The 26,971-nt window shown below is 36.1% G+C and overlaps 1 protein-coding gene across 30 annotated transcripts in view; it reads left to right on the forward strand.

Annotated features, from left to right (window-relative positions):
- The window catches only part of GPHN (gephyrin), a 734,546-nt gene that overhangs the window by 260,776 nt on the left and 446,799 nt on the right, over nt 1-26,971 (forward strand). For 2 of the 30 annotated variants that reach the window (XM_077938280.1, XM_077938279.1), the window contains exon 1: nt 2,425-2,578. The gene's annotated coding sequence lies outside the window, so the exon portion shown is untranslated. 30 annotated transcript variants of the gene reach the window in all.

Here is a 26,971-nt window from a genome sequence, read left to right on the forward strand (position 1 = left end):
TTCCAGAGGACTGGAAACTGGAAAGAATACTTCAGGGCTGAACACGACAGGGGCTTAAGAAAAGTACCTGAGAAATTGTAACCAAAAACTGAGCCTATAATGAATTTGCAATTCAAATTCACATAGTTAAATAATTTACATTTTTTCATACTTTTTTTTGTTTGTTTGTTTGTTTGTTTTTTTTGAGACGAGTCTTGCTCGTCTTGCACTGGCACAATCTCCACTTACTGCAAGCTCTGCCTCCTGGGTTCACGCCATTCTCCTGCCTCAGCCTCCCAAGTAGCTGGGACTACAGGCGCCCGCCACCACGCCCGGCTAATTTTTTGTATTTTTAGTATAGATGGGGTTTCACCGTGTTAGCCAGGATGGTCTCGATCTCCTGACCTCGTGATCTGCCCTCCTCGGCCTCCCAAAGTGTTGGGATTACAGGCGTGAGCCACCGTTCCCAGCCACTGCCTTTTTTTTTTTTTTTTTTTTTTTAAACAAAATCATCAATGGAAGGAAAAACACTTTAAGTGTATGAATTTAGTTTAAAGTAGTCTATGATGGATAGTGCATTTGGACAACTGACCAAAACAATTGCAAATTCTCTGGTGAATTCACTTTGTCCTAAAATTCAAAGAAATACCATACATTATTTACCACTGAACATGAAAAGCTGCAAGGAAATGAGGTACTATGAATAAGAATCATCAGAAACACTAGACAGCAGAATCAACCCTACATAGATATTAAATATTGGAATGACTAGATATAGAGTAAAAAACAACTATGCTTACTTAATATGTTAAACAAAATAAAACTAAAAAGCAAAAGCCTGAAAAACATCAGTAGGGAACAGCAAACTATAAAAATGTCCTAGCAGATTTGCAGAATAACCAATTAGAAATTCTAGAATTGAAAACAAATAATATAAATTTAAAATCACATGGAGTATAACGGCAGAACAGATACAATTGAAGAGAGAAATAGCAAAGTGAATAATAGGCTAAAAGAAATTATTGAGAATTTATCACAAAGAGAAAAAATTCAAAAAAAGACAGGTTGAGAAACTACACTGTTTTATGCACAATGGTGTATTTACGATATATCTCAAAAAAATGTCTAAAATATAATCAAATATATGGTCAAATATGCTCATTCTTCTTTAGAGCTTTCTATAAGAAGAAAACAAAGGGAAAAACATTATGTCCAACAGTAGGAGCAGGATCACAGAGTTAATAGTTCATCCATTACAAATTATGTTACTATAAATACTTAATGTCATGAGAGAAATATTTACCTTGAGTATTACATTTATACATTGATCTCAAAATCAAAGAATAGTAAGATATTTTATTTATTTAATGATACATATAAAAAGAAAGAGAATATCTTATTTAATAGTAGAGCTTACTTCTGAATACTAGGGATACAGGTACTTTAAAATTTTCTTGGTAAGCTCTTTGTATTTTCCAGTTGTTTAAAACTGAACATTTAGTGCTTTAAAAAAAATAAATAATAAAGCCAGAAAGCTGCTAATAAGGATTAAAAAAGTGGTACTTCGTGATATATTCTAGAACTTTTCTGTGCTATATCTGTGCTTTTCCTGTGGTAGGTGCTTATCATACTTCTTAAATGATTGATATTTGGCTCTTATACATTCTTAATGTATATTTAAATGAAGTGGATGAATAATAAAAGTTAGTGGAAAATTTATAAGGAGTAAGGCCCTGAATATTTGCAACACACCGAACTTTTGATTACTGGGGATTTAAGCTGAGAGTCTTCATTTAGGTGCAATTTAGTAAGTGTCTTAGTTCCTTTTGTGCTGCTATAACAGAATAGCAGAGATTAGGTAATTTATAAAGAAAAAATTTATTTCTTACAGTTCTGGAAAGCCGGGAAGTTCAGTATCAAGGTGCCAGCATCTGGTGAGGGCCTTCTTGTGGCATCTCATGGCAGAAGGAAGAAGGGCAAGAGAGCATGTGTGTGAGAGAGGAAGAAATTAAACTTGCAGCTTCAAGCCCTTTTATAATTGACATTAATCCATTCATGAGGGTGGGGTCCTCATGTCCTAAACACATCCCACCAGGTCCCAGCTCCCAACATTAGGGATTCAGTTTCCAACACATGCTTTTTGGGGAACACATTCAAACTACAGCAGTAAGCAACTTTGAAGACGTTCTTTATCTGCTTATTCAATATGTGTAAGATCTAGCAATATTTATGAGACAAATATATGCAAATAATTTTGTTTTAATTTATTCATATGATAAATATTTATTGAATGTCTTTTGTGTGCTACACATTGCACTAGATTTTGGAGATGACTTGTGAAACCATATACAGCATTGATTGTGTTCTAGTCTCTGTCTACAAACTTAAAGAAAACTAATTACTTTTCAAGGTAACATATTCAATTTTATTTTCTGCTTTTCTTAGATCACTCCAGTATATCCAGCAAACTCTCTTAAACTGAGCCCAAACTACTCTTGTTGCCTGTTCTAATTTTCTTCACTAGAACATCCAGAAAATCTTACTTGCCTTTCCATATAAAACCTCTTACTTTGGGAGGCCGAAGCAGGCGGATCACGAGGTAAGGAAATCGAGACCATTCTGGCTAACAGGGCGAAACCCCATCTCTACTAAAAGAAAATGCAAAAAAACCATTAGCCGGGCGTGGTGGCTTGCGCCTGCAGTCCCAGCTACTTGGGAGGCTGAGGCAGGAGAATGGCGTGAACCCGGGAGGCGGAGCTTACAGTGAGCCGAGATCGCACCACTGCACTCCAGCCTGGGTAACAGAGCAAGACTGTGTCTCAAAAAATAAAAATAATAATAAAAAAAGTCTCTTTAATTACTTTAAAACAGCTAACAAGGACTTAATTCCTTTATCTTCTTGTATTTTTCTTATATTATCTTGGCAAAATGAAAAATTTGGGTATTTAATGTTTGCCAAGTCACCATGTGGATAAACCACCACTAGTGAAGAATAAACTATATCCATATTATGTTACTTTAAATGAAGCGACTACATTTCAACATTACCCTCAGAATTAAACGTATTATTTACAGTACTACTACTCATCCTTTCTTCTAATAGGCTCCAAGCTGTCTCCTTTTTCATCTTTCATGTATCCCAATAAAAACATAACTTCCAATTTTAATTAGAATAGCTATATATAATAGGTAGAACAACTGTGTACTGTAGCCTTCTGCCTACAAACTGATTATAAAATTGCTTTAACTAAAGTAAGTTACTGTCTATTCTGAGTTACTCTATTACACAAAATTTAATTTTATTACTCTACTTTCTTTTCCATATTATTTTTCTTCTATCCTCTTCTAATTCATTGCCTCCTTGATCTCCCTTATTAAGCCTTCTCTCAGGGAAAGAATATCTGATCAGCCAATTCACTCCAAGTTTTAAGTGACTAGTGGTTGGAAATATGTTCTTCTTCAGTATTACATGTAATTTAAACAAGGAATTAAGTTGTGTTGGCTTTGCTGTGGCAGTGTGTGTTTGTATACGAGAATGAGTTCTTTATAGCACCCATTCAGTCACACAAGACTACCTACTTGTAAGTCTAATGTTTAGAATAAACAATGCATTATCAAACACATTTTGCATTTCTTAAACAATGTTCATAAATTTCCTTATATGAGAAACCTGGTCTGATGTTAGACAAACAGTGAATACTCAGCTTTATTGATTAATTGACTACATTTTCAGAATACTGAAAAATTAGGAATGGGGTTAACTGAACATTTTGTTAAGATGTTATTACAGACAAATACAAAAAAATTCTGGCTCTCTGGATTGGACTCTGTGTAGATTGATTCCATCTATAAAAGGTGGCTCATCTTTGACAGCAGATATTTTAGTCACTATTACTTGAGATTCAATATTGCAATGAAATTTTTTAAAATTTACTTATAAGGATTTATGATACCAAGTTGCATTTGACATTTGGATTAAATCCTGAGGGGTAAGGAAGATTCATCCCTGTGGTAGAAGTTTATAAAGCCTTAAGTCAAATGAATTCTACTTACACTTTAGTTAGAAGGCCAATTAAGACAAAGGTGCCTTAAAAGATCAAGTTTTTCAGTGTAAAAATTCTACATCTCAATATAGGTTATGAATACTACATTAAGTTCATTTGGTTATGAATTCATTATTTTCACCTTTTGCTGCTGTTGTTGTTATACTTCAACTCTTATTTTTACAACTTTTTATTTTGAAAACTTTCAAACTTGAAAAAAATGTTGGGAGAACAGTATAATGAACAGCTGCACTCTGCACACCTAGATTCTCATGATTGAGAATACATGCTATATCTATTCATATCTCTGGCTTGCCTTCTCTCTCTCTTTTTCTACATAACTTAAAAACAGTTTCAGACATAATGACACTTTACCCCTGAATATTTCAGCATGTTTCCCTAAAATTAAGGACCTTGTTATACTCTTATCATATACTGGAAATGTAACATTGAGACAATAATATCATGAAATATGACATATAAATCTATTTTTAGCTTTCTCTAATCATCTCAAAATATTATTTATAGATTTTTTGATTCAGTATTCTGTGAGGGATTATAAATGGTAATTTGGTAGTGATATGTCTTTACCATTTTGTTATATATTGTCAGAAATTTGATGTAGAATAATTCCATATATTAGCAACTGTGGAAAGTGTTGCCAATTATGAAAAAAATGTGAATTTAGATAATTCAGAAATAGTCCACTGAGATTTTTATTACATAGTTGATTTTATGAAAGTAACTTGAATTCCTTGACAGCTTACTTATGTATAATGAGTGTTCATGGTGCCCTCATTGAATTTCTTTTTAAAATTTAATTTTTAAAAATAATAATACAGTAAAAAAATACCCTTTGTGATCTTTCTTGATAGTCACATCCTCCCATCATCATTCTACCCTGCGTATCACAGATCTGTTTTCCATCACTATGGTTTGTGTTTTTAAGAATGTCAAATAAATAGAATCAGAAGGTATGACCAGCTTCTCTCAGAGTAGAGTCTCTGAGATATATTCAAGTTGTGTATGTCAATAATTTGTTCATTTTTACTGGTAAATAGTAGTCCATTGTACATATGTACCATTGTTTGTTTATCTACTAACCCATTGAAAGACATTTGGGTTGCTTCCAGCTTTTGGCTGTCACAAATAAATCTGCTGTTAAATATTTGTATATAAGTTTTGGTATGAACATAAGTTTTCATTTCTCTGTGAATACCCAGATGTACAGTTGCTAGCTTATATGATAAATGTATATTTAACATTATAAAAACCCGGCAAACTGTTTTCCAACATTTGCATCATTTCAATATTAGGCTCAGTCAATTGTCTTATCTCGTGTGAATTTGTATCCTGTATTACTTTATAAGACTCTAAGTCTTATTTAGAGCCTGTGGAAAAGATTGATATTTTTGTTTTGGCCTTCTGTGGATGGTGTGGTTCTAACCTTAGCTCTGTTTTACAAGACTTGGGTGTGCTATTTGGATCTGTCTGAATGTGTACCCCCTAGTGGTCACTCTGGAACCAGCCTGTAGATCTATTCTTCGCTAAGGCCTTTAAATCTTTGATATGCTAATTAGTATCACATCCATAAATGGGCAGATCCAGGGTGAGTAAAAGTTCAAAGCAACTGTATGGAGTTGCTCTCCTGATCTCCCTTCCCAGTTATATCCTAAGTACTTTCTACTTACCTGGGGGCTGTTTTTGTTGTTGTTCTTCTTCAAAAAAGAAATTGTTTCTTTCTGCAGTTTTACCACATCCTCCCACCATTTAGCGCTGGTGATAAAGATGCCAACAAGGCTACATGGTGGGAAGACAGGGACATAGGGGAAAAAATCCTACAGGGTTTGGTCCTGCCCTTTTGGCATTGCTGCTTCTCTGAAAGGTAGGTTCACCTCCCTCAGAGTTTTGACTACTGCAGTCTCTCATTTCTGTCTTCTTTTATCTTAGCTGCCATGGGACTGTTCAGGGTTTGAGGCATAGAAAAATGAGGAAGAAGAGAGGGGGAAACAAAATAACCTGGAGATTTCTCCTACTGTTTCTCTCTCAGCACTGTAAGTGTTCAGAAAATTTCTCCTGGACCTCACTCACACCACATAGTGCTCAGTTCTGGGTTTCTGGCTTCAGAGATAGTAGAGGAAAATAAATGTTAAACTCACCATTGGTATTCTTCCCTCACCTGTCTAATAGTGTTTACTTTTCAGAGTTTTCAAATAACTCTCTAATCAGGTTTTATAGTTGAATTAGCATGAGATAAAGAGAGTCTGGTCTTATTTCATCTTACTAGAATCAGGATCCCTAATTGATTTTTAAATTGGTGATATAATTGTCAGACCACTTATTTCAGTATTTCACTAAGTAACTTCTAAACTGTGAAAAAAGCGAATATAAAATAAATATCCGGTATTTTTGTGCTTGTTATTTGTATCTTTGACATGAGATAAAGTTTGTGGAAGATTTAACAAGAACATCATAAGAAGTTGACAATAAATTAGATGTTAATTCATTAATTTATTTCCTCCACAGAAAATTAACAAGTACTGACTCTTGGCCTGGGATTGCAGATACGATAATGAACAAGATAGGCAGAGCTCCTTCTCAGGACGGGGTAATAGATTTGAGACAGTCATTTATAGTACATTGGTTTTCTGTTCTTGCGATAGTTTGCTGAGAATGATGGTTTCCAGCTGCATCCATGTCCCTACAAAAGACACGAACTCATCCTTTTTTATGGCTGCATACTATTCCATGGTGTGTATGTGCCACATTTTCTTAATCCAGTCTGTCACTGATGGACATTGGTTTGATTCCAAGTCTTTGCTATTGTGAATAGTGCCACAACAAACATACGTGTGCATGTGTCTTTATAGCAGCATGATTTAAAATCCTTTGGGTATATCCCCAGTAATAGGATGGCTGGGTCAAATGGTATTTCGGGTTCTAGATCCTTGAGGAGTCGCCACACTGTTTTCCACAATGGATGAACTAGTTTACAGTCCCACCAACAGTGTAAAAGTGTTCCTGTTTCTCCACATCCTCTCCAGCACCTGTTGTTTCCTGACTTTTTAATGATTGCCATTCTAACTGGTGTGAGATGGTTTCTCATTGTGGTTTTGATTTGCATTTCTCTGAGGGCGAGTGATGAGCATTTTTTCATGTGTCTATTGGCTTGAGTGTCTGTTCATATCCTTTGCCCACTTTTTGATAGAGTTCTTTGTTTTTTTTTTTCTTGTAAATTTGTTTGAGTTCTTTGTAGGTTCTGGATATTAGCCCTTTGTCAGATGAGTAGATTGCAAAAATTTTCTCCCATTCTGTAGGTTGCCTGATCACTCTGTTGGTAGTTTCTTTTGCTGTGCAGAAGCTCTTTAGTTTAATGAGATCCCATTTGTCAATTTTGGCTTTTGTTGCCGTTGCTTTTGGTGTTTTAGACATGAAGTCTTTGCCCATGCCTATGTCCTAAATGGTATTGCCTAGGTTTTCTTCCAGGCTTTTTATGGTTTTAGCTCTAACATTTAAGTCACTAATCCATCTTGAATTAATTTTCGTATAAGGAGTAAGGAAGGGATCCAGTTTCAGCTTTCTACTTATGACTAGCCAATTTTCCCAGCACCATTTATTAAATAGGGAATCCTTTCCCCATTTCTTGTTTCTCTCAGGTACGTCAAAGATCAGATGGCTGTAGATGTGTGGTATTATTTCTGAGGGCTCTATTCTGTTCCATTGGTCTATATCTCTGTTTTGGTACCAGTACCATGCTGTTTTGGTTACTGTAGCCTTGTAGTATAGTTTGAAGTCAGGTAGCGTGATGCCTCCAGCTTTGTTCTTTTGACTTAGGATTGTCTTGGCAGTGCGGGCTTTTTTGGTTCCATATGAACTTTAAAGCACTTTTTTCCAATTTTGTGAAGAAAGTCATTGGTAGCTTAATGGGGATGGCATTGAATCTATAAATTACATTGGGCAGTATGGCCATTTTCACAGTATTGATTCTTCCTATCCATGAGCATGGTATGTTCTTCCATTTGTCTGTGTCCTCTTTTATTTCATTGAGCAGTGGTTTGTAGTTCTCCTTGAAGAGGTCCTTCACATCCCTTGTAAGTTGGATTCCTAGTTATTTTATTCTCTTTGAAGCAATTGTGAATGGAAGTTCATTCATGATTTGGCTCTCTGTTTGTCTGTTACTGGTGTATAAGAATGCTTGTGATTTTTGCACATTAATTTTGTATCCTGAGACTTTGCTGAAATTGCTTATCAGCTTAAGGAGATTTTGGGCTGAGACGATGGGGTTTTCTAAATATACAGTCATGTCATCTGCAAACAGGGACAATTTGACTTCTTCTTTTCCTAATTGAATACCTTTATTTCTTTCTCTTGGCTGATTGCCCTGGCCAGAACTTCCTACACTATGTTGAATAGAAGTGATGAGAGAGGGCATCCCTGTCTTGTGCCAGTTTTCAAAGGGAATGCTTCCAGTTTTTGCCCATTCAGTATGATATTGACTATGGGTTTTTTATAAATAGCTCTTATTTTGAGATACGTTCCATCAATACCAAATTTATTCATAGTTTCTAGCATGAAGGGCTGTCGAATTTTCCAAAGGCCTTTTCTGCATCTGTTGAGATAATCATGTGGTTTTTGTCTTTGTTTCTGCTTATATGTTGGATTACATTTATTGATTTGCATATGTTGAACCAGCCTTGCATCCCAGGGATGAAGCCCACTTGATCGTGGTGGATAAGCTTTGTGATGTGCTGCTCAATTCGGTTTGCCAGTACTTTATTGAGGATTTTTGCATCGATGTTCATCAGGGATATTAGTCTAAAATTCCCTTTTTTTGTAGTGTCTCTGCCAGGCTTTGGTATCAGGATGATGTTGGCCTCATAAAATGAGTTAGGGAGGCTTCCTTCTTTTTCTATTGATTGGAATAGTTTCAGAAGAAATGGTACCAGCTCCTCCTTGTACCTCTGGTAGAATTCGGCTCTGAATTTGTCTGGTCCTGGACTCTTTTTGGTTGATAGGCTATTAATTATTGCCTCAATTTCCGAGCCTGCTATTGGTCTATTCAGGGATTCAACTTCTTCCTGGTTTAGTCTTGGGAGAGTGTAAGTGTCCAGGAATTTATCCATTTCTTCTAGGTTTTCTAGTTTATTTGTTTAGAGGTGTTTATAGTATTCTCTGATGGTAGTTTGTATTTCTGTGGGGTTGGTGGTGATATCTCCTTTATCATTTTTTATAGCGTCTGTTTGATTCTTCTCTCTTTTCTTCTTTATTCGTTTGCTAGCAGTTTATCAATTTTGTTGATCTTTTCAAAAAACCAGCTCCTGAATTCATTGATTTTTTGGAGGGATTTTTTTGTGTCTTTATCTCCTTCAGTTCTGCTCTTATATTAGTTATTTCTTGCCTTCTCTAGCTTTTGAATGTATTTGGTCTTGCTTCTCTAGTTCTTTTAATGGTGATGTTAGGGTGTCAATTTTAGATCTTTCCTGCTTTCTCTTGTGGGCATTTAGTGCTATAAATTTCCCTCCAAACGCTGCTTTAAATGTGTCCCAGAGATTTTGGTATGTTGTATCTTTGTTCTCATTGGTTTCAAAGAACATCTTTATTTCTGGCTTCATTTCGTTATGTACCCAGCAGTCATTCAGGAGCAGGTTGTTCAGTTTCCATGTAGTTGAGCGGTTTTGATTGAGTTTCTTAGTCCTGAGTTCTAATTTGTTTGCACTGTGGTCTGAGAGACAGTTTGTTATAATTTCTGTTCTTTTACATTTGCTGAGTAGTACTTTATTTCCAACTATGTGGTCAATTTTAGAATAAGTGCGATGTGGTGCTGAGAATAATGTATATTCTGTTGATTTGGAGTGGAGAGTCCTGTAGATGTCTATCAGGTCTGCTTGGTGCAGAGTTGAGTTCAATTCCTGAATAATCTTGTTAACTTTCCGTTTTGTTGATCTGTCTAATGTTGACAGTGGGGTGTTAAAGTCTCCCATTATTTTGTGTGGGAACCTAAGTCTCTTTGTAAGTCTCTAAGGACTTGCTTTATGAATCTGGGTGCTCCTGTATTGGGTGCATATATATTTAGGATAGTTAGCTCTTCTTGTTGAATTGTTCCCTTTACCATTATGTAATGGCCTTCTTTGTCTCTTTTGATCTTTGTTGGTTTAAAGTATGTTTTATCAGAGACTAGGGTTGCAACCCCTGCCTTTTTTTGTTTTCCATTTGCTTGGTAGATCTTTCTCCATCTGTTTATTTTGAGCCTATGTGTGTCTCTGTATGTGAGGTGGGTCTCCTGAATACAGCAAACTGATGGGTCTTGAGTCTTTATCCAATTTGCCAGTCTGTGTCTTTTCATTGGACCATTTAGTTCATTTACATTTAAGGTTAATATTGTTATGTGTGGTCTTGATCATGTCATTATGATGTTTGCTGGTTATTTTGCTCACTTGTTGATGCAGTTTCTTCCTAGCATTGATAGACTTTACATTTTGTCATGTTTTTGCAGTGGCTGGTACCAGTTATTCCTGTCCATGTTTAGTGATTCCTTGAGGATCTCTTGTAGGGCAGGCCTGGTGGTGACAGAATCTCTCAGCATTTGCTTGTCTGTAAAGGATTTTATTTCTTCTTCACTTATGAAACTTAGTTTTGCTAGATACGAAATTCTGGGTTGAAAATTCTTTTGTTGAAGAATGTTGAATTTTGGCCTCCTCTCTCTTCTGGCTTGTAGAGTTTCTGCCAAGAGATTTGCTATTAGTCTGATGGGCTTCCCTTTGTGGGTAACCCGACCTTTCTCTCTGGCTGCCCTTAATTAACATTTTTTCCTTCATTTCAACCTTGGTGAATCTGACAATTATATGTCTTGGAGTTGCTCTTCTCAAGGAGTGTCTTTGTGGCGTTCTCTGTGTTTCCTGAATTTGAATGTTGGTCTGCCTTGCTATGTTGGGGAAGTTATCCTGGATAATATCCTGCAGAGTGGTTTCCAACTTGGTTCCATTCTCCCCGTCACTTTCAGGTACACCAGTCAGATGTAGATTTGGTCTTTTCACATAATCCTATGTTTCTGGAGGCTTTGTTCATTTCTTTTTACTCTTTTTTCTCTACACTTCTCTTCTCTCTTCATTTCATTCATTCGATCTTCAATCACTGATAGTCTTTCTTCCAGTTGATCGAGTCGGTTACTGAAGCTTGTGCATTTGTCACGTAGTTCTCATGTCATGGTTTTCATCTCTATCAGGTGGACTTCTCTGCATTGATTATTCTAGTTAAACATTCGTCAAATCTTTTTTCAAGGTTTTTAGTTTCTTTGCGCTGGGTTCATAATTCCTCCTTTAGCTCTGAGAAGTTTGATCGACTGAAGCCTTCTTCTCTCATTTGTCAAAGTCATTCTCTGTCCAGCTTTGTTCTGTTACTGGCGAGGAGCTGCGTTCCTTTGGAGGGGGAGATGCACTCTGATTTTTTGAATATCGAGCTTATCTGCACTGCCTTTTCCCCATCTTCGTGGTTTTATGTACCTTTGGTCTTTGATGATGGTGACATACTGATGGGGTTTTGGTGTGAATGTCCTTTCTGTTTGTTAGTTTTCCTTGTAACAGTCAGGACCCTCAGCTGCAGGTCTGTTGGAGTTTGTTGAGGTCCACTCCAGACCCTGTTTGCCTGGGTATCAGCAGTAGAGGCTGCAGAAGAGAGAATATTGCTGAACAGCAAGCATTGCTGTCTGATTGTTGCTCTGGAAGCTTCGTCTCAGAGGTGTACCTGATCGTTTGAGGTGTGAGGTGTCAGTCTGCACCTAGTGGGGGATGTCTCCCCGTTAGGCTACTCGGGGATCAGGGACCCACTTGAGCAGGCATTCTGTCTGTTTTCAGATCTCAGCCTCCGTGCTGGGAGAATCACTACTCCCTTCAAAGCTGTTAAACTGGGACATTTACATCTACAGAGGTTTCTGCTGCTTTTTATTTAGCTGTGCCCTGTCCCCAGAGGTGGAGACCACAGAGGCAGGCAGGCCTCCTTGAGCTGCGGTGGACTCCACCCAGTTCGAGCTTCCAGGTGGCTTTGTTTACCTACTTAAGCCTCAGCAATAGCGGCCGCCCTTCCCCTAGCCTCCCTGCCACCTTGCAGTTTGATCTCAGACTGCTGTGCTAGCAATAAGGGAGGCTCTGTGAGTATGTGACCCTGCGAGCCAGGTGCGGGATATAATCTCCTGGTTTGCTGTTTGCTAAGACCCTTGGTAAAGCACAGTATTAGGATGTGTGTGAGTGACCTGATTTTCCAGGTGTTGTGTGTCACGGTTTCCCTTGGCTAGGAAAAGGAATTCTCTTCCCTCTTTTGCTTCCAGGGTGAGGTGATGCCTTGCCCTGCTTGGGATCTGGCTCGTTGGGCTGCACCCCCTGTCCTGCCCCCACTGTCCAACATGCCCCAGTGAGATGAACCCGGTACCTCAGTTGGAAATGCTGAAATCACCCGTTCTGTGTCGCTCATGCTGGGAACTGGAGGCTGGAGGTGTTCCTATTGAGCCATCTTGATCTCCCCCCTCCCTTAAGATTTTAAATGCCAAATTATTTACTTAGGTAGTGAACTATAATGTTAACATCAAATAAAAAGATATCCACATCTACTCCTATTTCTGTATTAATAAATTGTGATGATGTATCAATCAGTAGGATCATGTACCATTAGGAGTTGAAATAATGGAATGTGGTACATCCTGAAGCTTATTTTGACATTCATTTAGCCAATAATATTAATTACTTAATATCACTGTTCAAGCTATCATCTTTGAGAAATACTGATTTAACAATAGTTTACACTAATTATGCAACAAATAATTTTAAAGTCAAGCAAACCGTAGGTTAATTCCCCCATTACTTGATAATGCAAAAAAAAAATATATACTTTTACTATAGTACTTAATATAATAAACTTATTTTTAAATTTAAATTGCAAAAGCTATCACAGGCTTTCTATGGTATATGGAATTGTAATAACATACCTTTAATTGATGTTTGTTGGAATTCACAACATTTATAGACTTTTTAAATAGACTTTATTTTTTGGTAGTTTTAGGTTCATAGCAAAATTGAGCAGACAGCTCAGAGATTTTCCCATGTACCCCCGTGCCCTTACATGCATAGCCTCCCCCATTATGAACATTTCTTACCAGAGTGGTATATTTGTTGCCATTGAACCTACATTGATGTATCATTATCACCCGGTCCATACTTTATAGTAGGATTCATGTTTGGTGTTTTATATTCCATCAGTGTAGACAAATGTATTATGACACCATTATACAGGTTGAATATCCCTTATCCAAAATGTGTGAGAGCAAATTGTTTCTGATTTTGGATTTTGGAATATGTGTATATATGTAGTGAGAGATATTAGAGATGGAACCCAAATCTAAGCATTAAATTTATTTATGCTTCATCTACACATGGCCTCAAGGTAATTTTATCCAATATTTTAAATAATTTTATGCATGAAGCAAAGTTTGCCTAAAATGAACTATAGGAAAGCAAAGATGTTCAGTGTAGAATTTTCCCCTTGTAGTGTCATGTTGGTGCTTAAAGTTTTTCAGGATTTGGAGCATTTCAGATTTCAGATTTTCAGCTTCAGAGTACTCAAACTGTAGTGTAATGTAGACTAGTTCCACTGCCCTAAAAATCCTCTGTGTTCTACCTATTCATCCCTTTCTTCCCAGAAACCATCAGCAATCACTGATATTTTTAATGTCTCTATAGTTCTACCTTTTCCAAAATGTCATAGAGTTGGATTCTTATAGTGTTTATCCTTTTCAGATAGGCTTTTTTTACTTAGTAATGTGTTTAAGTTTCCTTCATGTCTTTTCATGGTTTGATAGCTTATTTCTTTTTACCAGTTAGCAAAAATAAATGAGTTATTATCCACTCACCTACTGAAGGACATCTTGGTTGTTTACAAGTTTTGGCCATTATGAATAAAACCTGTATAAATATCCACATACAGGCTTTTGTGTGGACATAGTTTTCAATTCCTTTGAGTAAATACCATGAATTGTGATTGCTGCATCATGTGGTACAGTATGTTTAGTTTTGTAAGAAACCACCAGATTGTCTTCCAAAGTAGCTATACCATTTTGCATTCTCACCAGCAATAAATGAGACTTCCTATTGCTTCACATCCTTGTCAGCCTTTGGTATGATCAGTGTTCTGAATATTGAACATTCTAATAGACTTATAGTCATATCTCCTTGTTTTATTAATTTGCATTTTACTGATATATGATGTGGAGTATCTTTTCATATTATTATTTTATCTTCTTTGGTGATGTGTTTGTTAAGGTCCTTGGCTCATTTTTCAATAGGGTTGTTCATTTTCTTATTGTTGAGTTTTAAAATCTCTTTGTATATTTTGTATAACAATTCTTTATCAGATTTGCCTTTTGAAAATATTTTCTTCCAGTCTGTGGCTTGTCTTTTCATTCCCTTAGCAGTGCCTTTTACAAAGCAGGGGTTGTTTCAATTTTTAATTTTTGTGGGCATATAGTAGGTCTGTGTATTTGTAGGATTCATGAAATATTTTCATATAGGCATACAATGCATAATTATCACATCAGGGTAAATGGAGTATCCATCACCTCATGCATTTATCCTTTCTTTGTGTTACAAACAATCCATTTATACTCTTAGTTATTTTTATATGTGCAATAAATTATTGTTTACTATAGTCACCCAGTTATGCTGTCAACAGAGTTCTTAATTTTAATGAAATCCAACCTGTTGTTTCTTTCTTCCAAGGATGTTGCCTTTGCTGTCATATGTAAAAAGTTATTACCAACCCAAGGTCATCTAAATATTCTTCTATTATCCTCTAGGAGTTTTATATTTTTGTGTTTTACATTTAGATCTGATTCATTTTGAATTAATTTTTGTGAAAGGTGTCAGGTCTGTGTTTAGATTCATTTTTTTGCACATCATCTCTTTTAAGATTCCAAGTTCTTTCAGAAGACGTTCCTTGGCTGGGATTCCAATTTTGGCTCTGCAAGGACATATTACTACTCTGATACTAAAATCAGACTTATAATTGTAGTGCTCTGTTTTCTAAGTCAGGAAATAAGGAAAGGACTAGGACACCAGTAGCAGCCATGGTCTTAAGGCTCCAAAAAGATGTAGAGAGAAAAATATATAAATACATTAACTTAGTGGAGGTGAGGGAGGAGGATGACCTTGGTGCCCCCTACCCTTTTTAAGCACAGGTAAAGTTGATGCATAATAATGTCAACATGTACTTCTTTAATTTTTTGGTAGCAGGTAAAAGGTAAATTAAAGCTTACCAATGTTTTGTAAAATTCTATATATCACTGGCCCTCTTATATTTTATCAATGCCGAAAATGTGATGCTTGAATCCAAAAACAAATGAAATTAAGGTTTGATTAAACCGATTCTAGGACTTCATTACTTTGCTACTTCTGACTTATTGCCTCATATTACTATTACTCCTAATTGTACTAGGTTGCTTTGGTTTGGATTCCAGCAAACGAGGTAAGTTGGGACAATTGACCTAAAAATAAAGTTTTTGTACTGCTGGGATATCATTTGGCTGATTTTCTAATTTTGTTGGGCTTGGATCAGAATTAATTATGTGTTATTTTCATATCAATGTCAAGTCTGTATTTATAGTATTCTTATTTTTTTAGAAGTCACAGAATTTTAAAAAGTAGCAGAAAAATAGTAAATGATACTGAAAAAATTTTAGCACTTACATTTTGGTCATGATCTTCTAAAGCCTCCTAAAGGAAACATTGCTTTTGTGAATAGTGCTGCAGTGAACCTACACATTCATGTGCCTTTATAATAGAATGATTTATATTACTTTGGGTATATACCCAATAATGGGATTGCTGGGTTGAATGGTATTTCTGTGTTTACATCTTTGTGGAATCACCACACTGTCTTTCACAATGGGAGAACTAATTATACTCCCACCGACAGTCTATAAGCATTCTGTTTTCTCTGCAACCTCACCAGCATCTGTTATTTTTGGACTTTTTAATAGCCATTCTGATGGCTGTGAGATGATATTTCATTGTGGTTTTTATTTGCATTTCTCTAATGATCAGTGATGTTGAGCTTTTGTTTATATGCTTATTGGCCGCATGTATGTCTTCTTTTGAGAAGTGTTTGTTCATTTAGTTTGCCCACTTACTAATGGGTTTGTTTGGATTTTTCTTGTAAATGTGTTTAAGTTCCTTCTAGATGCTGGATACTACACTTTTGTCAGATACATAGTTTGCAAAAACTTTCTCCAATTCTGTAGGTTGTCTGTTTACTCTGTTGATAGTTTCTTTTGCTGTGCAGAAACTCTCCATTTGTAGAGCCCTGCAGGATAGATTTAGCATAATTCTTGAAGACCCTAGTATTTTCAGAATGGTCAGTGAGCATTGGCTTCAACTTAAAATCACTAGCTCCACTAGTCCCTACCAAGAGAGTCAACCTGTCCTGTGAAGCTTTGAAGCCAGGCATTGACTTTTCCTCTCTAGACATGAAAGTCCTAGATGGCATCTTCTTCCAGTATTTATGGTTGTTTTATCTACATTGAAACTCTGTTATTTAGAATAACTACCTGCATCAATGATGTTAGTTAGATCTTCTGGATAGCTTAATGCAGCTTCTATACTAGCACCTGCTGCTTTACCTTGTATGTTTTTGTTACAGATATAGCTTCTTAAACCTCATGAAGCAACTTCTGCTAGCTTCCAACTTGTCTTCTGCAGTTTCCTCACCTCTCTCAGCCTTCACAGAATTGAAGAGAATTAGGGCCTTGGATTAGGCTTTGGCTTAAGGAAATGTTGTGGCTGGTTTAATCTTCTATCTAGACCACTCAGACTTTCTCTGTATCAGCAATAAGGCTTTCTCTTTCTTATCATGTGTATATTCACTGGAGTGGCACTTTGAATTTTTTTCGAAAACTTTCCCTTTGTATGCACTACTTGGCTTTTTGCCATAAGGGCTGGTTATCTCAACTTTTGACATACTTTCTTCTCTAGCTTATTCATTTCTAGCTTTTGATTTAAAGTTAGAGATATGTGACTCTTCCTTTCACTTGAATATTTAGAGATCACTATAGGGTTATTAATTAGCCTAACGTTGATGTTGTTGTGTCTCAAGGAATAAGAAGGCCCAAGTAGAGGGAGAGAGACAGGAAAATGGCCAGCTGGTGGAGCAGTCAGAACACACATAACATTTACTGATTAAGTTCCCTGTCTTATATGGGCTCAATTCATGTTGACCCCAAACAATTATAAGAGTAATATCAAAGATTAATTATTACAGTTTACCATAACAGACATACTATTAATGAAAAAGTTTTAAATACTGCGAGAATTACTAAAACGTGACACAGACGTGAAGTGAGCACATGCACTTGGAAAAATGGCCCCAGCAGACTTCCTTGACATGGGGTTGCCAGAAACCTTCAGGTTGTGAAAAGCACAATAAAGCGAAGCACAACAAAAAATGTATTTCTTAAACCACAAGACTATAATGGACAAGAAAGAGCTGGGACTGGAGACAGGTGACCAACATGTTAATCTAAGTCAGGAATCCCTAAAGTGAAGAGTAGCAGTAGTTAAAAAAAAGAGAGAGAGAGATTAATTAAATAAATAATTGTAAGATATAATTAGTAACATTGAATCCTGATACACCCACAGAAAATATATACAAACGTGTTTAAATAATGAAAATTAATGGTAGATTCTATTATTGGTCCCGATTTTCAAACACGTCCATCAAAGCCCTTTGCCATATAATTTTTTAGGAACCTCCTGTTGGGAGTGGAGTGGACTTCCTTGCCTTACGAATTTGTATTTAACCACTTAACTTGTTATTACCAATGGATAGAGCCCCTGAGTATATACTTACTCTCTTGTACATCTACCATGCAATAAGAATATGTGTGACAGTTTTTTGGTCTCAGGAGAAGGATGAGAGATACATGGGGGAGAGCTACCCCCAGATCAGATAATTCTTCAGTTATCTGGTCTGGGGTCAGATAATTCTTCAGTTAGCCATGTACTCATGAATGAACCCAGTTGAGCCCAGCCTGGAGCAGCTATTTTTTAAGCAGTGCACAGATTTAGGAAAAATAATAAGTTATGATTGTTTTAAGCCTCTGAGTTTTAGGGTGGCAGTCATAGCTAACTGATACAAAGTTTCTATTCTGCCAAAAAAAAAGTTTTTAAAGAAGTTATATTCTATTATCTTTTCACACATCAGTTGATGTAAAAACAAAAGATAATCTACTGATCCAACAGGAAAACTGCTTGCATTATTGGTTTTATTTATTAGACTGCCTTAATGAAGCAATCACACAACTGGAAAGGGAAAAGTAAAACTAATATAATTTATAAAAATAGCTTTATTGAGATATACCTTATATACCATACAATTTACTTATTTTAAATGCACAATTCAGTGATTTTTAGGATACTTATTTTTGCCACTGTCATCACAATGTAATTTCAAACATTTCCATCATCCCAAAAGAAATCTTTGTGCCCCTCACCAGTTACTTTTTTTCCTCTCCCACCTCCAGCTTAAGACTGTGTAACCACAAATCTACCTCCTATCACTACAGATTTGCCTATTCTAGACTTTTCATAGCAATAGAATTATACAACATATAGAGATTTTTGTGTTTAGGTTTTTTCACTGAGCATTTTTTAAAGTGCTTCTATATTGAAGAATGTTTTAGTAGTTCTTTCTTTTTTATTTCGGGATAGTAATCCATTATTTGATTTTATCACATTTTGTTTATTTATTCATCAGTTAATGGATATTTGAGTTCTCTACTTTCGTCCATTATCAATAATGGTATGAACATTCATTTACAAGTGTTTGTACAAATATTATGTTTTTATTTCTCTTAGATAAGTACTTAGTAGTAGTAGAATTTCTGGGTCATATGGTAACTCTGTCTTCAGCATTCTGAGAAACTTAAAGTTTTCCAAAGTGACTGTACCATTTTACACTCCCACCAGAAATTTAGGAGGGAACACTGATAGTAATTTAATTATACTGAATATTCAATTTATACTATTAGGGACTTTAGTATCATAATATAGAATGATAATAGGTATATATAAAAGATAATAATCAGATAATCTGATAATGATAAAACTGTGAAATGGACTTTTCTCTATAGTGAATCATATATGTAAGTTATGCAACAGGTGAAGAAATGTGTAAGATAGGCCTTTTAAAACACAATCTTAAATCTTATTAAGGTTTTCTAGAGTAATATAAATAATGCAATAATAGAAATAAGATCTACCTATTTTCTACTATTCTGTAAAATTATTAAATAAATTTTATTTCTATAGTAATCTTGTTATACCAAGCTCACTTTGTACTTTTGTGCCTATACAGAAATTACACTAATTTTTTTCGCCATTAAAAAAATTAAAATAGCCTTTGATGTTTGTAGACTTCAGAGAAGTTGTCATTATATCTCAAGTGCTATGGAATGTGAACTTTACTAAGAATCAATTATATAGCCTAAGTTGGTGTTTTATATTTGTTTTTCCTGCATTTTTGTGGAAACCTGTAAAATAGGCTAACATGGAACTATTTGGTCTTATTTAGACAGTATTTTATCTTACAATGCTGTGTGATGAAATCCTGCACTCAAATAAAACATCAGCAGAACTTAAATAAAAATATATGATTGTTAATTTTGTAGTCTTCCTACTTTCTTAGAAATTAAATTTCTAATAAATCTTTGTCTCTGATTTTGTGCAAAACAATGCTATTGGCTGGTGACTTTACTGTCTAAGAACTTGGATTTATAGAGGTATAGAGAGTATCGGTTATATAGAGATGTCAGGTAAAGTTCATGCAAGCCAAATATTTTTAAACATTCAGTGGTGTTTTCTAGTAGGAATTAAATGTATTTATTAGCTTGACTTTACTATGTTTGCTTCATATTAATCTATTAGAGCATAACTGCATAACATGGGTTTTAAATGAAGCTTGCTATTATTCTAAATTTATGTTACAAATCTGGCTCTGGGAAATTTTTCAAGTTTGTCTCAGTGCTTTAAGCCTTATAAAAATGAGCAAGTAACTCATAAATAATAGACAGTTCCTCAGAAGTCATTTAAAGTGTACTGCTTTTATTGGCAACATTTCCATATGTTCTTTGGCACTTTGAGTTGTGGACTTTATAGAGGTATTTAACTACCATTATTTTCTGGTGATTTTTTTCAGGTACCTTTCTTTATGATTTATGGTTCTGTAAAATCTTACATCAGTGTGTAGCTAGAATTATTTAGTCACATATTTTTAAATAATTTTAAAATTTCTTAAAAATTCCTGTAACCCATGAACATCATCAACCAATATTATGAGATAAAATACTTCCCTTCCCAAATCAGAATACTTTTCTTTCATATATTTCAAGCAAGAGTCAGAATTGGAAAGGTACTAATTTAAATGCATTGTGCTGTTAGTCTCTAAAGTGGACAAAAAGAAAATAATAGTTAATAAGGGAGGTTTCTAGCATGGTACCAAATAAACATTTGGGCTCATGAATGAGCAAGAGAAGTACGGGATAATCCACTTTTCCTGACTTTCAACAGTTTCTCCCTGCCAGCTTATCACATTTGTAATTAATTAATATTTGTGCATTTATCTGCTTAATGTCTTCCTTTCTTTATTATAAGTTGTATAAACACAAAGATTGTCTTTTTATCTCCTTTACCTCTAACCCCAGGATATTGTGTGGCACATGGTAGAAGTTGCTCAAAAAAGTATTTGTTGAATATATTCATGAATTTGAATGTTTTGCCCTACAAATTAACTTTAAAAGTACTTATGGAGTACTTGCTGATTTAATATACATATAATAAATATGAATATTCATTGCAGGTGTACAGTCAATATTTAACAGCTATCATTTATTTATTTAATGCTTTTTTTCAACTTTACAAAGTGCCCTAACATTTTTTTTTAATGTTTGTTGCTCACAGTAATCCTGTGAGGCGTATGTATGATGATATTACCGTCGTTCCTCCATATCCACAGGTTTCTTATCTAAACTCGTGGTTGTGTAGGCAGGGGTGCAACTGTGCTTTGCATCCACAGATGTGGAATCCACAGATGCGGAGGGCCAACAGAACTTCAAGCATACTCTGCATTTTGTATCCACGGGGGTCCTGGAACCAATCCTCCATGGATATGGAGAGTCAACTGTATTTCCATATTATAGGCAAGCAATATGGAGTTTAGATTAAAGAAATGATTTGCTCCAAGAGCACAGAAGTTTTTAAGTGATCAGTCCTGGACTTGAATCATTTGTTTTTGCTGTCTTTTGGATGGCAACATTAACTTTGTACCATATACCTAGTTCTTCATTAATAAAGAGATGGTTACAAAATTAAGGTATATATAATTGTCATAAGATCCTCAAATAAATAAATGAATACTTTTGGTTATTTTACATGTGCTGAGAATAGTAGTCACCTTTGAAAATGAGAATGAAGTATAATCTAGGTTATGATGTTTATTTAAGTCTGAATCATGTTAAACAGAATAGGCATACTTCTAAACTAATTCTGTTAGACAGAAATAGAAATCCCCGACAGTTAATGAAGTAGCACATAGTGGTGTTTGTATTACCTAAATTAGTTCTTACATATCCCACAGATACTTGAGTTCAGCTCATTAAATTTTCTATTATTTCATTAAAACCAATGCAGTTAGCAGTAATAGGGGAGTGAAAGGAGAAGGAAATTGTGTAGAGCAAGATATTTTATTTGAGAGTGGGTATGTATGAGGTGGAGGTGGGGAATCCAGGAAAGCCATGGAGTTATGAAAAAATTAAAACTCATTGGTGTATTTTATTTGAACTAAAATTGATAAAATTTCCAAGAACTAGAAGTATTTATTACATAAGAGCATCTTTTTCAAAAGTATATGTAAACCTTAATTGCTGTCAGAAAAATATGCACAATAGTGTGTATACTTGCATTAAAAAGGGATATATATATACATACATGCACACACACACATACATACACAAATATAAATGGGAGATATAAGTGCAATTGCATTGATTGATTGATTGATTGAGACCAATTCTTACTCTGTTACCCAGGCTGGAGTGCTGTGGTGTGATCTTACCTCAGTACAGCCTCCACCTCCCAGGTTCAAGCGATTCTCCTGCCTCAGCCTCCCGAGTAGCTGGGATAACAGGCACATACCACCATGCCCAGCTAATTTTTGTATTTTTAGTAGAGACAGGGTTTCACCATGTTGGCCAGGCTGGTCTCGAACTCCTGGCCTCAGGTAATCTGCCCACTTTGGCCTCCCAGAGTGTTGGGATTACAGGCGTGAGCCACCATGCCTGGCTGCAATTGCTTTTATATGCATAGAGGGATACATAAAAATCTGGTATGGCAGGGTAGGGAGGAAAACTTTTTACTATATGCCCTTCCTTAACATTGTAGTTATTTTTACCATGTGAATGTGTTGTGGTCTTTCTGCTCCTTAACTCAGCTAGGTCTGAGTTCTTTTCTCACAACCAGGAAGAATTAGGCAGGCATGTGGACACTGGACAGTGAGTGGAGTAGAATTTATTAAGTGAAAGGAAAAATTCTCAGCCAACAGGGGATGTGGTGGGGAGGGGTGTTTTCCCCATCCAAAGGTGGGAAAATTCCCCATTTGGCTGGGTCCTGGGCCTTTTATGAACTTAGAGTGGGAAGTATGTGCTGATTGGTTTGTGATTATGCAAAAAAAGTTAAAGTGAAGACACTACTCAAAGGTGGGCACGACAGTGTAGAAAACCAATTAGGAAAGGGTAGGTACATGTTAAATAGGTGAAGGTGGGGATCAATCAGAGGAAAGGCTGCCAAACAGGAAGACAAGTTATCAATCAAGTCCAAAGATTTAACTTGTAGCTTGGCTTTCAGGCTTTAAACTATCTTTGGCTTGAAGGCAGGATTTCACAGGGAACCCAACCACTATCTGCCTAGACATTTGGCTGCCTCCTATCACTCTCATTTTCCCCCTCTGAAAAGGTACATCTAACTGTCATTAGAATAGGAATGAAGATGATCTTAACTGCTTTCTGCTGACAGAGGGCACTGCTTTGGGAAAATAGCAGTCAAATCTCCCTCAAAGTCTTGTCTGAGGATCCCTAGTAAAAGGGAGCCATTGTTTGAAGCTCCAGTTGCATGACCATTTTGAGTTTGATGGCCTGAAGGCGAGAAGAGAGAAACCTGAAGGTTATTAGAAGATATGTATCAAAATGAAAAAGGGGGTTAAGGACAGCTTAGAAATCCTGAGGCTGCCACCATGCCAGGATAACTGGTGGCTATAGTTGTACCTGGTAAGGTCTGGGTGCATGGGGCTTGGCTTTAGTTAGCTCCCTTGGTCTTATTTTCCCAAAGAAACCTCCAGGTTATGGGCACCCCGTTTATTTCTATCACGTGGCAGGATTTGCAGGATAATTGCCCAAAACTAGAGTATTGATCCAGATTTTTACTTTACCCATCCCTGTTTCTTCTGAGCTGCAGCCAGAGACCACTGGTTGGTTCACAGGGTTAGTCTAAAATGTAGGCAAAAACTTAAAAACAAATAATGAGATTAGAATTTAATGGCAAGTGTATGATAAGTTTTGAAACAAATTTTCTCTCTGCAGTCCTCATTTTTGTCAAAAACAAATCATGATAGGACTGAGTTGTTTGCAAAATGAACTTTAATATTATACTTGGCTTCAATATTTGCATAAAGTACAGCAAGAATAATTATTTTTCACATGGGCTTTTTAAATAGAGTTTGATGGAACTCTGTTCCTCAAGGAATCTCATATAAGACTTTCTTAAAGCCGAGCCCAGCCATGGGTTTCTACCCTCAAATGCCTATGAGTTGGGTAAATTCCACTCTCGAGATCCCAGAATAACTTGGGGTTCCTGAGTCTATTAGAAAGTGACATTCTTTACTCACCATAGGTTAGGAACCCTGTACAGGGACTGTGTAGACAAGGTATGAGGTCAGTTTTCCCAAGGGGCTTTAACTGGCTCTGCAAGTCAAGCTTGATTCCATAAAGGAAAGCATAACCTTCTACTCAAAACCTTGGTAAAACAACCAGTTTCTCCAGTTGTGTCCTATTGCAAAAGAAAATGGATTATTATTGCACTGATGCAAATAACAATATTACCATAAGTTACAAATACTTACTGTTGTTGGTTTAAAGTCTTTTTTATCTGAGGTAAGAATAGCAACCCCTACTCTTTTTTGTTTTCCGTTTGCGTAGTGTTTCTCCAGCTCTTTACTTTAAGCCTGTTGGTGTAGCATGAAATGGGTCTCTTGAAGATAACAGAGGGATAAATCTGGTTTCATTATCCAACTTGCTACTCTGTTACTTTTAAGTGCAGCATTTAGACTGTTTATGTTCAAGGTTAATATTGATATATGAGGCTGCTTTGATCATATGGTGAAGTTGTTAGCTGGTTGTTGTAGTTTCCGTTGTGTGACTGCTTTATAGGGTCTCTGCACTGTATACGTAAGTGAAATATGTAATATCACTAATTAAAATCAAATGTTGAACATTGAAATTTAGAGAAACTTCTGAATTATAGTGTTTGCATATTTTAGAATAGATTATTTTACATGTATACAATTACTAACATGATGTTTAAATTATTGCTTTCTCAGAGGTTTAATAGCACCACGAAATCTAAAGTAGTTTTCATGCATTATATCACATCATCCTCATTATAATGTTTTCTTTACAGCACTTACAACATTTGAAATTTTCTAACTTATTTGTTTACTACCCATTTCCACCGGTAGAATGTAATATCGACAAATACAATTACTATATTTGTTTTGTTCACTGCTTTCTTTTTTTTTTTTTATATTATACTTTAAGTTCTAGGGTACATGTGCATAACGTGCAGGTTTGTTACATATGTATACTTGTGCCATGTTGGTGTGCTGCACCCATCAACTCGTCAGCACCCATCAACTCGTCATTTACATCAGGTATAACTCCCAATGCAATCCCTCCCCCCTCCCCCCTGCCCCCTCCCCATGATAGGCCCCGGTGTGTGATGTTCCCCTTCCGGAGTCCAAGTGATCTCATTGTTCAGTTCCCACCTATGAGTGAGAACATGCGGTGTTTGGTTTTCTGTTCTTGTGATAGTTTGCTGAGAATGATGGTTTCCAGCTGCATCCATGTCCCTACAAAGGACACAAACTCATCATTTTTTATGGCTGCATAGTATTCCATGGTGTATATGTGCCACATTTTCTTAATCCAGTCTGTCACTGATGGACATTTGGGTTGATTCCAAGTCTTCGCTATTGTGAATAGTGCCGCAATAAACATACATGTGCATGTGTCTTTATAGCAGCATGATTTATAATCCTTTGGGTATATCCCCAGTAATGGGATGGCTGGGTCATATGGTACATCTAGTTCTAGATCCTTGAGGAATCGCCATACTGTTTTCCATAATGGTTGAACTAGTTTACAATCCCACCAACAGTGTAAAAGTGTTCCTATTTCTCCACATCCTCTCCAGCACCTGTTGTTTCCTGACTTTTTAATGATCGCCATTCTAACTGGTGTGAGACGGTATCTCATTGTGGTTTTGCTTTGCATTTCTCTGATGGCCAGTGATGATGAGCATTTTTTCATGTGTCTGTTGGCTGTATGAATGACTTCTTTTGAGAAGTGTCTGTTCATATCCTTTGCCCACTTTTTGATGGGGTTGTTTGTTTTTTTCTTGTAAATTTGTTTGAGTTCTTTGTAGGTTCTGGATATTAGCCCTTTGTCAGATGAGTAGATTGTGAAAATTTTCTCCCACTCTGTAGGTTGCCTGTTCACTCTGATGGTGTTTCTTTTGCTGTGCAGAAGCTCTTTAGTTTAATGAGATCCCATTTGTCAATTTTGGCTTTTGCTGCCGTTGCTTTTGGTGTTTTAGACATGAAGTCTTTGCCCATGCCTATGTCCTGAATGGTACTACCTAGGTTTTCTTCTAGGGTTTTTATGGTATTAGGTCTAACATTTAAGTCTCTAATCCATCTTGAATTAATTTTCGTATAAGGAGTAAGGAAAGGATCCAGTTTCAGCTTTCTACTTATGACTAGCCAATTTTCCCAGCACCATTTATTAAATAGGGAATCCTTTCCCCATTTCTTGTTTCTCTCAGGTTTGTCAAAGATCAGATGGCTGTAGATGTGTGGTATTATTTCTGAGGACTCTGTTCTGTTCCATTGGTCTATATCTCTGTTTTGGTACCAGTACCATGCTGTTTTGGTTACTGTAGCCTTGTAGTATAGTTTGAAGTCAGGTAGCGTGATGCCTCCAGCTTTGTTCTTTTGACTTAGGATTGTCTTGGCAATGCGGGCTCTTTTTTGATTCCATATGAACTTTAAAGCAGTTTTTTCCAATTCTGTGAAGAAACTCATTGCTAGCTTGATGGGGATGGCATTGAATCTATAAATAACCTTGGGCAGTATGGCCATTTTCACGAGATTGAGTCTTCCTATCCATGAGCATGGTATGTTCTTCCATTTGTTTGTGTCCTCTTATTTCACTGAGCAGTGGTTTGTAGTTCTCCTTGAAGAGGTCCTTTACATCCCTTGTCAGTTGGATTCCTAGGTATTTTATTCTCTTTGAAGCAATTGTGAATGGAAGTTCATTCATGATTTGGCTCTCTGTTTGTCTGTTACTGGTGTATAAGAATGCTTGTGATTTTTGCACATTAATTTTGTATCCTGAGACTTTGCTGAAGTTGCTTATCAGCTTAAGGAGATTTTGGGCTGAGACAGTGAGGTTTTCTAAATATACAATCATGTCATCTGCAAAGAGGGACAGTTTGATTTCTTCTTTTCCTAACTGAATACCCTTGATTTCTTTCTCTTACCTGATTGCCCTAGCCAGAACTTCCAACACTATGTTGAATAGGAGTGGTGAG

This window comes from Macaca mulatta, chromosome 7 (genome assembly GCF_049350105.2).
Source record: "Macaca mulatta isolate MMU2019108-1 chromosome 7, T2T-MMU8v2.0, whole genome shotgun sequence".
Classification (NCBI taxonomy): Eukaryota; Metazoa; Chordata; class Mammalia; order Primates; family Cercopithecidae; genus Macaca; species Macaca mulatta.